We start from the raw sequence: 11,895 nt of genomic DNA on the forward strand, positions 1-11,895 counted from the left end.
TCACCTCTTGCCTATATTATAGCAGCAGCCTTCTAATTGTACCCCCTGCCTCAAATCTCTCCATTCCAATCCAGCCTCCACTTGGCTACCAAAGTGATTTTCCTAAAACATTAAGTCTGACCCTATCTCTCTCCCTGCTTAGTAAACTCCAATGGCTCCATATTGCTTCTAGAATAACATATAAATTCCCGTTTCCTGGCCCTATTCCTGTGTTTTCAATCTTTTAACTCATGACTCTCCTCCAAGCATTCAATGATCCAGCCAACTTGTTTTGCATATATTACCAGTCTCCATTTTCTGCCTTTGTGCCCTTGCACTGGCTCTCCTCCAAGCATGGAGCACGTTCCCTCTGGCATCCTCTAAAACTCAGTTCTTAAAAGGGCACTTCTTGAAGGGGATGCTTTTCTGGTCTTCCATCTGATAGTGTTACCCCCATGGGCTATCTTTTATCTGTTCTGTATGTATCTTGTATGTACAGATTTAGTCAATCAAGTATATATTAGGTTACTACTATGTGCCAGGCACTACACTAAGTTTTGGAGATACAAAGAAAGACAAAAGTTTGTCCCTGTTCTCAAGTAGCTCACAGTCAGATGGGGGAGACAACATTCAGACAATTATGAACAAACAGGACATATACAGCGGACAGTCTCAGAGGGAAGACACTAAGATTAAGGAGTTTAAGATTATGTACATGCTGCTTCCTTCATTAGAATGCTCCTTACAGAAAGGGGCTATTATTGCTTTTCCTTAGCACAGTGTCTGACACATAGTTACCTAATAAATCATTTAATAAATTCTTGCTGATTAAGTTCCCAGAATACCCTAAATATCTATAAAACAGAATTCTAAAGTGTCAAATTTGCAATTAAGTTTTTATATGTACTTCTAGAGATGGAAAAGAAATACTGCACATACATCAAAAGTAAAAATGGAGACACATGTTAAAAAGGAAAATGATCATTATATATTAATATAGATTTAAAAAAATAATACTGCAGGTCCTGAATAGAATGGTCAGTACGGATTTTCCTCATACAAATATAGTCTCCCCTCATTTTAAACTCCATTTACAAGAGCATCTCTAAAGTGTCAAGCATCCATGAGTTGATTACAAGTCAGTAATGTACCTCTAAAGGAGGTGCTAAGCACTGGAGAATGTTAATTCCTAAGTACTTATTTAGGAATTCAGTCTACTGTTAAGGGCTAGCTCCAAAATAACATCTCCTCTTACTCAGGACTTGTGAGGGAAGGAGGGAAAATTTCATGAGATGGAGTATTAACAGTGAGAAATGTGTATATTAATAGATGCAGGTTAAAAATATAAATTATGATAATATAAATAAAAAGTTCCAAAACGAAGGAATGCCATGTAATGATTCGGAATAAACAATGGAAAATTTTTGTGGGATGAAGCACTTGTGTTGGGAAAAAAAAAGCCCTTTTAAGTCACATGAAAAATGGCTACATTTATATAAAAGAATAGGGACTAAATCTGTGATTGTGCTGATATGATACAGGGATCTCCTGGATAAGGAATTTTTCTTTGAGAATGAAGAACATCAGCATCTCTACAGCTGACAGTCCCTGTAAGTTGTGTAGAGAGAAAGTAAGTGTCTTGCTCAGGGTCACTGAGTCAGTGTATACTAGTGACAAGATTGGAATCCAGATCTTCCAGATTCCAACACCACTGTTCTGTCTACTATGCAACATTGCTTCTCACACTTCTATAAAACACACCAAATTAAACAGTTATGAAAAAGTAGAAGAGACACTACTCAGAGCCTAGGACAATTAATTCAATTTGCCAAATTGATAAAGGAAAAAAAAAATTTGCCAATATGATCCAATACCATCTAATGCTATGTAAGTGAGGATTATTTTTATCAAAGAGTTAATATGGATTATACTTGTTTCTAAGGACTAAATTTCTATTTTTGTGATGTAGCTTGCTGGTAGAGTTGTGCATTATTTTGCAATTTTGATAAGCAATTATTAGGTGTCTACTAAGCACATGGCTCTGTATTTGGTGCTGGAGATACAAAGACAAAAATATAAAATAAAATCTGATTCTAAAAATGAAGGTAAAAGTATGATTTAAAATCTTCTGATAACTTTGGATTAGTATATTATATAATTATCAAAGTGAAGTTCCCATGTCTAGGAAAAAACACATGTAGAGCAAATAGTACATTAAACAGGAGTGCAATCATATATGCGTGTATGTATCTCTCTCTTTCTCTGTCTCTCATTATTACCAATGCTACTAGAAAGGGAATGACAAACTACTACAATCTACAATGACAAACTACAATCCCTGTGACTACCTAGACCAAAGCTTGCTTCCCTGGTACCTGGTGTATGGTAGGCACATTACAAATGAATGCTTGTTGAAAAAGTACCTATTAGGTTCAGACACTGTGGAATACACATGCACATGAGAGATTAAATGACAAATAACACTTGTTTTTAAATCTTCAATCATGATTTGTCAACAATCCATTTATTTTTAGATTCTCTTTCACAGTATTTTTCCCCCTTTACACTTAGGATAATGGGATTTAGAGCCTGAAGGGATCTTTAAAGATCATCTCATACAGGATTTTTTTTTGCCCCCAAACTTTCTAAAACACTTATTGTGTAATATTGTTGTAAAGGCAGGTATCTTAGGTAAACTTTGTATATGGTTCCCCAGTATCTAGCACAATGCTCTGTCCATTGGAAGGGTTTAATCAATGTTGATTTATCTGTTGATCATGTTGATCATGTTGTCCAACCCTAATTACACATGTGAGAAAACACAATTATTTACTTATGCTTATACGAGTACAGTAAGCAGCAAAGTTAGGTTTTGAACCTGTCTTCTGAATCTTATTTTCCTTCTTCTTTCTGATATGCAACATAGTGCTTCCAAATTAAGAGTTTATCACTGTAGCTTATTTATTGCCACAAAAGAACATGCATTAATTTGAAAACCTTTGCTAACTCTTCAGGATGATGGATATTTTCAGTGAATCATAATATGTACATTCTAAGTAAGACTGATTATTATATTTAAATGTTATGGTTGAAAATGTCTGAGTATCTTAGTGACTTTTAAATATTTTAGAAAGACCTGTTAGAAATATGTATGCACACATATCTGAATATTAAATTTAATGCATATAATTTTAATATACCAATAATCCATATTTGGGGGTATAATTTCATTGGTACAGATAATTCCCAATGCAGTTTGTACTCTTAAGGAGTTGCTTGGGTGCACTGAGGTAAAATGACTTGGCCAGAGACACAGAGCCAGTATGTGTTACATTGTGTTGGTGCGAAGGCTGGCTTTCTATCCACTTATCCTGCTATCAACTGTGTACACATCTACTAAATCATATACAGGGCTATTAAAGAGCCCAGATAGTTCAGTGTTATCTGCTACACTTCATCTGCTTCTTACCTGACCGGTAGCTAATCACTGAAATGGTTAGTTTCTAAGGAACACTCAAAATAATCACCTATGTATGCTGAAATGGCTTAAAATTATTGTACGCAATTTATGTAAATACAAATGACATGCCAAAGAGTTGATACAAACAACTCGAGATTCAAATGTTAAAGAAATAGAATAATTCATAATCTCAAAACTAGCATATACTTTGAAAAACCCCTAATTTTAAAATACTTCTTATGATCCAGGTTTGATATTTATATCTGAATTCTTGGACACTGTCTCTTAGAATAGACAGTAAGAAAATAGCATACCATTTGATATGTAACCCATTTTTCTTAGGGTTGCATTAAAAAAAAAAAGAACATGTATGTAGTAGTTTTCTCCCCCTACCAAAACTAAAAAGTTGACAGAGATAAAATACTTCTAAATGGCACCCCCTTCACTGTGTACCACCCTCCTTCTCAACTCCCTTGCACCTCCTCCCTCAGCTCCTAGTACTGTGGCAAAATGGATAGAGAGCTGGCCTTAGAGCCTGGAAAACCAGGGTTCAGGTCCTATCTCTGCTATATAGTGGCTTTATGACCATAGACAAATCTCTGAAGAAAAGGAGCTAAGCTGCATTGGTAGAGGAAGTTTCCTTACCCTGGGGTGCCCTATATCAATGAAAACACAGATCCAGGGCTTAACCAAATATAGAAAAAACACAGCTGATTTGAGAAGCAGCATAGCATAACTTAACTGATAGAGAACTGATTTGGGAGTCAGAAAGATCTGAGTTCAAGTGCTGCTTCAAGATACCTATTAGCTTTGTGACCACGATCAACACCTTCGTCACTTTCTGATCATCTTTGGTATTTCTTCAGATCGCTAATAGGTGGGGTTATGCCAATTTGCACTGGTGGAAGGAGTTTCCACCCTGTGGAGCTCACCAGAGTGATAAATTCACAGGCTCAGATAAAACTGATTTCCACCAAATTTTGCCAATGAGCAAATGATTTTACAGTTTTTGAATGAATATTATAATCTCTGCTTGTAGCAAAATATGTTAAGCACATTTGGTAGAAAAAATAAACCATTTATTGTACATGATAGCATTAAAATAGTTTAACAAATCCAAATTGCCTTCTCTACTTTTTCTTTTACCTATTTGTTATCCTAATGATACTTGTGAATGAGAACAAAACTAATAGCAATGTGCATATTTTGGAAAAACCTAAGCAGAAGTGAAACCTGAACCCAATAATGTAAGTTCTAAATATATTGGTCTTTTGGTAGCAATTAAGCTGAAGGTATAAAGAAATCAGCATTTTTTGCCAAAAGGAAAGAAACACACAATAATGTCCCATTGTTTCTAAACTTCAGATTAAATGATTTTGTCTGATTTAACATATTGTATTAGACCTGTGTGATGTCATTGGTGGAGGGAAACTCCCAGTGGGGAAATCACTTCTACCAAGGCAGCTGCTCAGCTGCTCTGTCACTTAGAGCTTTAGAGAGTTGTCTCAGGCCCTGAGATGTTACATGACTTGCCCAGGGTCCTAGAGCCAATACCTGTCAGAGGTGGGATTTCAATTCAAGCTCATCCTGGCTCTGAGGGCAATTCTCTTTCCACTGTGCTAGGCTGAATCTCAATTCAGAAGAGAATGAAGACAAAATTAATAGGATCGTAGATTTAGAGCAAGAAGAGACCCTTAAAGGTCACCTAGTTCAACCTCCCTGTTTTACACTGAGCCCTAGAGAGTAATTTGCTTGTGGTTACACAAGTAATAAACAGCAGAGCTGGATTTGAAACTGGGTCTTTTTATTACAAATCCAGGGCTCTTTCTGCTTTACTATAGTATTTCCTAAATTCACTGGTCACTGAAAATTTAAGGACATTTAGAAGAATGTAAAAGTATGCTCTGGCTTAATTCAGACAGAAATAACCTTATTTCCTAGTTGTAGAATGATTGCCCAACTTTCATCATTAGGAAGCTAACATCTTTAAATTTACAAGAGAATCAGAGACATTAGTTGCTTGTTAACATGGCAGCTAAATACTAAAATCAAAGAAATTATGTTCAAAATCTGTTATGTTAGTTTCTCATTTAAATAAAAACGATTAATACAGTAAATTACTGAAAATAAACCAAGTCAGGAACCCTAGCCTTGGGAGATGTAGACAGTTACATTTTTCTCTGAAAGGAAGAAAAGTCTCAACTCTGTTGTATACTAAATTTCATTGTTTTCTAAGTAAAAGCAACAATATTAAAAACCGATCATACTCTTCTGTTGTGCCCTTTTACATAAAGATTTTATACATTTCATACAAACTGTAGGAACCTTAATTAATGATCTAGATACTTTGGGACAATTATGAAAAATAACACATGAATATGCAATTTACAACAATCACTTTTTTAATTTTATAGAAGCATTGGGAAACTGCTTTTTGATGAAATGGTAAATTGTTTTATTAAAAAATCTAGTATAATTAATATTTTTGGAATATTTAAGTACACATGATAATTTCCTATTGTTTCCAAACTTCAGATTAGCACTGTAGCACTTATTTTCCATTATCTTCCAAGGATACATTTTGTCAAAATATGGTGTGATATATTTTGACAGATTTTTAAAAATACATATAAGTTGCTCTATATGCAAAAATGTAGAATTAATAGAAATGGTTGCATATAACCAAAGTAATGACTCTGTAAAATTTTTATCTTTCCAATGTAACTTTAGTTTCCTTTGCAAGTATGAACTTTATACTAGTAATTTTATAACTTGATAAATTTTGGTTACCTAAAAATTTTATAAGTATACATTTTGCTATTTGAAAAACTGCTTTTAAGAAATAATTATTCAAATATATTTACTATCCCTAAGATCTCAAATGTATTAGAGAAAAAATAATTTGTTATGTATAAAATTCTAATTTAGCTAGAATTCAAACAATCAAAAAGATAAAGTCATCCCAATTTTCTTTTTAGGTCTGTACAATGAAAATCATGTTAAGAATGATAACTGAAACACTGTCAGATCCTACTATGTCATGTAAATCATAAAAAATAAACTATCACTTTTTAAATGAAAGCTTTAAAAACTGAACACAGTTACAGAATGTAATTAAAACTTATTCCCTGGGGTTTTAAAAATGACAACTGTTCTCTTTCACAGGAAAGTTAGTGATAAAAGAATGGGAAAATGTTTGTATCACTTATTTATTTTTTCTAAAGCCCTTTACAAATTTTGAAATAAAAACAAAATAGCAAACAAGTGGATCTGGTTCAATATAGTTACAGTATGAAGTATATTTTATTTATAATTCTCTGAAAAAAGGTAATTATGTCACACATGACATAATGGTATGTCTTTTCAAATGAATCATTTGGGATCTAGGGAAGTTTATTGTAAAAGTTATTGTTCAGTGTCCATTTTACAAGTGTATTTTACCTATACTATAGAACTCTTGGTTCTTCAGGAAGATATCAAAATAAATTTAAAATACAAAACAAAGTTTCTGAACTATAAATTTGTTATTAACTGGAATGTAAGCTCCTTATTTTATTTATTGTACTTAAATGCCCAGCATCTAGGATGGTACCTGGCACTAAGTAAATGTTTAATAAATACTTATTGATTGATTATGAAGAATTACCTTTGGAATGACTTATATTGGTAGACTCAACAGTTGATGGGAAAAAATGCTTTTATAAATACTTCAGATTTATCAACTAAAAATACTCTTAAATTTCTAAGTGAATTTAAACCACCGTTCTACTTTCTAAAACAATATATGCTAAATCACTGAAAATACTTTTTATAATAGATACTATGCTAGTAATCAAAGTCATAAATACAGGCTTCTAAAGGCCATGGAAAAAGTATATTTGTTAGGTACCTGGTATATGCTGAATTGGAGGAAGTATTTGTTATATAATAAAAAGACTGCTGCTTGAAATAAGCATTTAAAATGATTTATTATGATGCCCTATTACTTTATTTTAAAATAACAATTATCTATTCTATCAACTGGTGTTTGGTTAAGTATTACTCATTGTACTTCAATTCAAAATCCTAGGACAAAGACTTTCATTAACCATACTCACATAGCTACCAAATCGACCTCTGTATTTATGTAATTACTTTTTTGGGGGTTTAAAACCTTTAACATACTTCTAATTTTAAATTTTACACTCTTGAATATTCTGCTCTCCCATATGGAACTGGGAAGCCTCGGTGGAGCAACTTACAAAGCAATAATGTGCACACATTTCTATATTACGTAAAACTAAAAAATCCATTTTCAAATTGTCTTGAAAATAAGGGGAAAATTGACTAGTCAGTGAGATGGAATGGAATATTAATGTATACAAGATGTCATTATTGATAACTGTCATTCAATGACCTCAGGCAAGCCCATGGTAGTTACTAGTGAACTCTGACCTTATATAAGTTCATCCAATTTCTACCTCCTAGACTAGGAAAGCAAGAAAACAATTATTCTTCTCCAAAAACTTTTAAGCACAGCTTCTACATTAACTGCAAGGCTATTTGTTTTTGGCTAGTGTGTCATTTAGATGCCCCAAATATTTTAAAAGTAAAGGTGAATTCTAAGCTTAATTATCATAAGGAAGTAATATTTGACAAGCTGCAATTTTCTAAAGTCTAGATTGTTACACTTCAGGAAAAAAAAGGGTGGTAAGTTGTACATTATTTTGACAATGGCACACAAAGAAATGAATCAGAAGTAATATTTAACATGGAACATGTATCTTCCTTTTTTATTGTTAATATGTCAAAATAGTCAACTCCTGGTTTACTTTTTTTACATAAGTAGATTAAAAATGAGATTAACTAACTGTCAAAAGCATGTCAAATTATAGTATTCACTAGCTAAGAAATTCTGTTACATGTAAAACTTGGCTGGTGGTCATTTTGCCTTAGGATTTTCAATATAAATGAGGCTAGAAATGATAGGGATTGGGGGGAGGGGTCTTATTGCCTGAACGTCATTGAAGGAAGGTAAACAAAAAGATCAAGAATTAGTTATCTACAAGGTAAAAAAAAAATCTGCTTAAAAAAAATCAACTGGAGTATAATCTCAAAAACATCTGAGATTAAAACACAAGTCTTGCTATTGAAGACTTTTTCCTTTGCATTCTAAACCTATTCCTGGTAGAAGTCAAAACTATTTTTTATTTAATTAAATTAGAATTTTATTTAATCCGTGCAGACTCTGAACTGAGATGTAAATAATCAACATATTGGTGAATATAAAATTTTATAGGTTGAAATATATAAGAAGAAAGGTGAAGTCATAGTGAATGGAATATATTTACATAAAATAGGGAATATCATCTAAATTTATAGGCATGTATCCCTCAGAAGAATTATGTTACCATGTGTCCCATGAGGCTATTCACCTATAGATGATGTGTGGTTAAGATTGGTTAAAAACCTGTTCAATCCATACTTGAGTAGACATATCCCATTTGTCACATTCAATAGATGAAATTCCAGGATGATATATGTTTTAAGCAATACCTGATTTAGTACCAGTAAACAAGTCTACTTATAACAACAGAATATGCCTATTCATTCTTCCTACTAATATAGTTAGGGATGTAATGCTCTTTTTAAACTGTCATATTTAGAAGAAAAATAAGATTGATTCATAAACAGAACTTGTCAACTCTAAGTTTGTATTAAAATATCTTTTCTGTCTTATTTGTAGGAATCAAATATATCTTAAAGGCCATCATTTAAATTTTTTTCAAAGTTTCCAAAGTGGATCCTTAAATAATTCTGTTTCCCAACAAAGTATTTTTTTTAATGTTTAATGTCATATGAATGCTATGATTTCATGTAAAAATATCTATACAATTCTACCTTTATCCATGAATGGAATCTTAATAATCATAGACTTTTGCATTTAACCTACAGCAATTAGAATTTGATTTCTTAGTCTGAACAATGATCTGCAAATTAAATTCCAATATTCTATTTTGTACTTGTTTTTACCATTCCAAGAGACTTGCAATGTTGGATGTTCAGGAGAGAAAAACTAAGTCTTAGGTTTTGAATATTCCATAGTTCTTAACAGACTCTGTCACATGAAAGTGTTTTAGCAATGGCAACATAAGCTATATGTTTTGGTCATTGTTTCTGCTGCTGTTACATTAAAGTGTGAGAACTACCAGGAGTCAATAGGTGGCAGTCCATCTCCTAGAAAAGAGGCTGATGATGAATAAAATCAGCATGCATTCTGGTAACATTTCCAAAAGACATCCATACTGTTTAATTACACACTTTTTAATATCATGCGATTATAATGCTAAGAAATATTCTATATGCACCTTCAGTAACTCTTTTAGATGAACAAATGTAAACACATTATAAATGTGTCTGAAGGAATAAAAACCCTGGACTTTTGTCCTCATACTTGTATACTAACATAATTATCCATTTAATAGCATATTTTATAGAGTAACTTGAAAACTATGTAGTAAAGTTCAATAATCTTTTTTGGGAAAAAGTATCTATATTCTAGTCTGGGGTAAATTATTTTTAGAGCTATATTTTTGCACTATATATAGTTCATGATGAAAATCTGGGAACAAACTCATTTCTTTCCCTTTTGTGTTTTTCTCCCTATTAAGAAATTACTCCTTTTAAAGTCTGCATTTCTGACAACCAATGAAGTAAACAGAATTTTTAAATATTTTCTTTACCCAGTTGAAAGTAACTTTTATCGACTTACATTCACACAGAAGTGTCATTAGTAAAAAAAAAAAAGGGGGGGATACAAAGTAGAATCTTTTAAGGTATTATACAACAAAAACACTGATGAAATGAGTTTTGCTGTAAATCTGAGATATTAAAATATGCAAAACATGATCATATTTCAATTAAGTACAGGTTGCAAAATTGCCACCATGGAGCACATAATCTCTATGGAGAGAGCAAAGGCATTGTCAAAAATTATTTAGGGACTTCATGTAAAGTAATCAAATCTGGAGCTATAGATTATAGGTGAAGGAAACTACTGTAACATAGGTAAGGTATAAATTTAATGTAATTAAATATTAAATTTATATTCACAGCATTTGTATAATATCATCTTGATGGAGACTTTCACATTTAATGAAAAAAACTTAAATTATACAATTATTTCACTCATATATTTGATAATTTTCAAGGTTTCTTTAAAAATTTTTTTTTAAAAACAGACATCTGTCTTGGTGATGAAGACAATTTATAATACAAATCAGTAAGATATGTGGATGCTATTTTATTAGGGAACTGCTATGGACCTAGAAAAAAAACCTGAACAGCAAAATAGATAAATACCAGGATACCCTGTAAATAAAAGTGCCTTTGCAGGCTAGCTAGGGAGCTCTATCTAAACACTTCTCAACACCTCTCTTCTGGACTGAAGAATGATGAAGGAATTGCTGCTTTTCATTGAGTGTCTTTAAAGAAATAAAGCAAATATAACAAAACAAAGTGAAAGTACATGATCCCATCCATTGCTTTTTTCCTACTAACTTTTCATCTCTTAAGTTAAAAGGCAAAGAACAAGAACAAACAGAACCGGCACTTTCCAAGTCCACTTGTTTGTTGGTTTGCTTCCCCCTGTGCCACCCCCCCCCCCGCAAAAAAAAAAAAAAAAGATTTGTAAGAGTGTTAAGAAACAGAACAATGTATACACACATTTCTCCCTATTTCACCACTAGCTTTCATGTAAAAGTTATCGAATATTTAAAAGTCCAAGGAGTAAGTTTTAATTAAATTATACAACTAGAGTCATTTTTCAAAAACTTAAACTGGAGTCAAAATCCTTTAATCAATCCAATACATTTAAGATACTATAGGAAATGGCAGGAGGGTGCTGAATTAAGTTTTCAGTAATTCATTAAGTTAAATATTAAAAGTGAATTGACTTCACGATTCTCAATTATCAGCCAATTAAATTTTGCAGCAAACTATCATAAACCAAGAGTATATTTTATACCTCTACTTAGCCTCAAATGATGATAAAAAGAAGAACTGAATGCCCTAGATGGTAGCAAGTAGATTTTTTTAAACTTTGAATGACTTGAGAGTGGCTGGAGGATAAAGGAGCTAAACCATTCTTCATGAAAGATGTATAGACCTTTTCTAGGCTTAATTTTAAAATTCATATTTTTAAACTTTAATAAAACTGAAGAAATTATATTGAAGGCATAGTATGTATGTAGCAGATAAACACAACTTTTTATTTTTAAAGACTCTGAGTTGCTACCTAATTCATTTATGGCTCTCAACATAAATTTTAACAAAAGTAGACTGGAAGACAGTGGCAATGTGATGTAATCATTAAATGATGCCAGCAATAAAAAAAAAAATCAGAACCTTTGAAGAGTAGGAAGAGGGAGGATGGGGGGGGTGTTTGAGAAAAAAATGTGTCTTATTGCATCCTCTAG

The 11,895-nt window shown here is 32.3% G+C and overlaps 1 protein-coding gene across 2 annotated transcripts in view; it reads right to left on the bottom strand.

The window, feature by feature from the left end:
- Positions 1-11,895, bottom strand: part of ZCCHC7 (zinc finger CCHC-type containing 7) — a 283,186-nt gene that overhangs the window by 25,982 nt on the left and 245,309 nt on the right. The window lies entirely within an intron of this gene.

Source organism: Dromiciops gliroides, chromosome 1 (genome assembly GCF_019393635.1).
Source record: "Dromiciops gliroides isolate mDroGli1 chromosome 1, mDroGli1.pri, whole genome shotgun sequence".
NCBI lineage: Eukaryota > Metazoa > Chordata > Mammalia > Microbiotheria > Microbiotheriidae > Dromiciops > Dromiciops gliroides.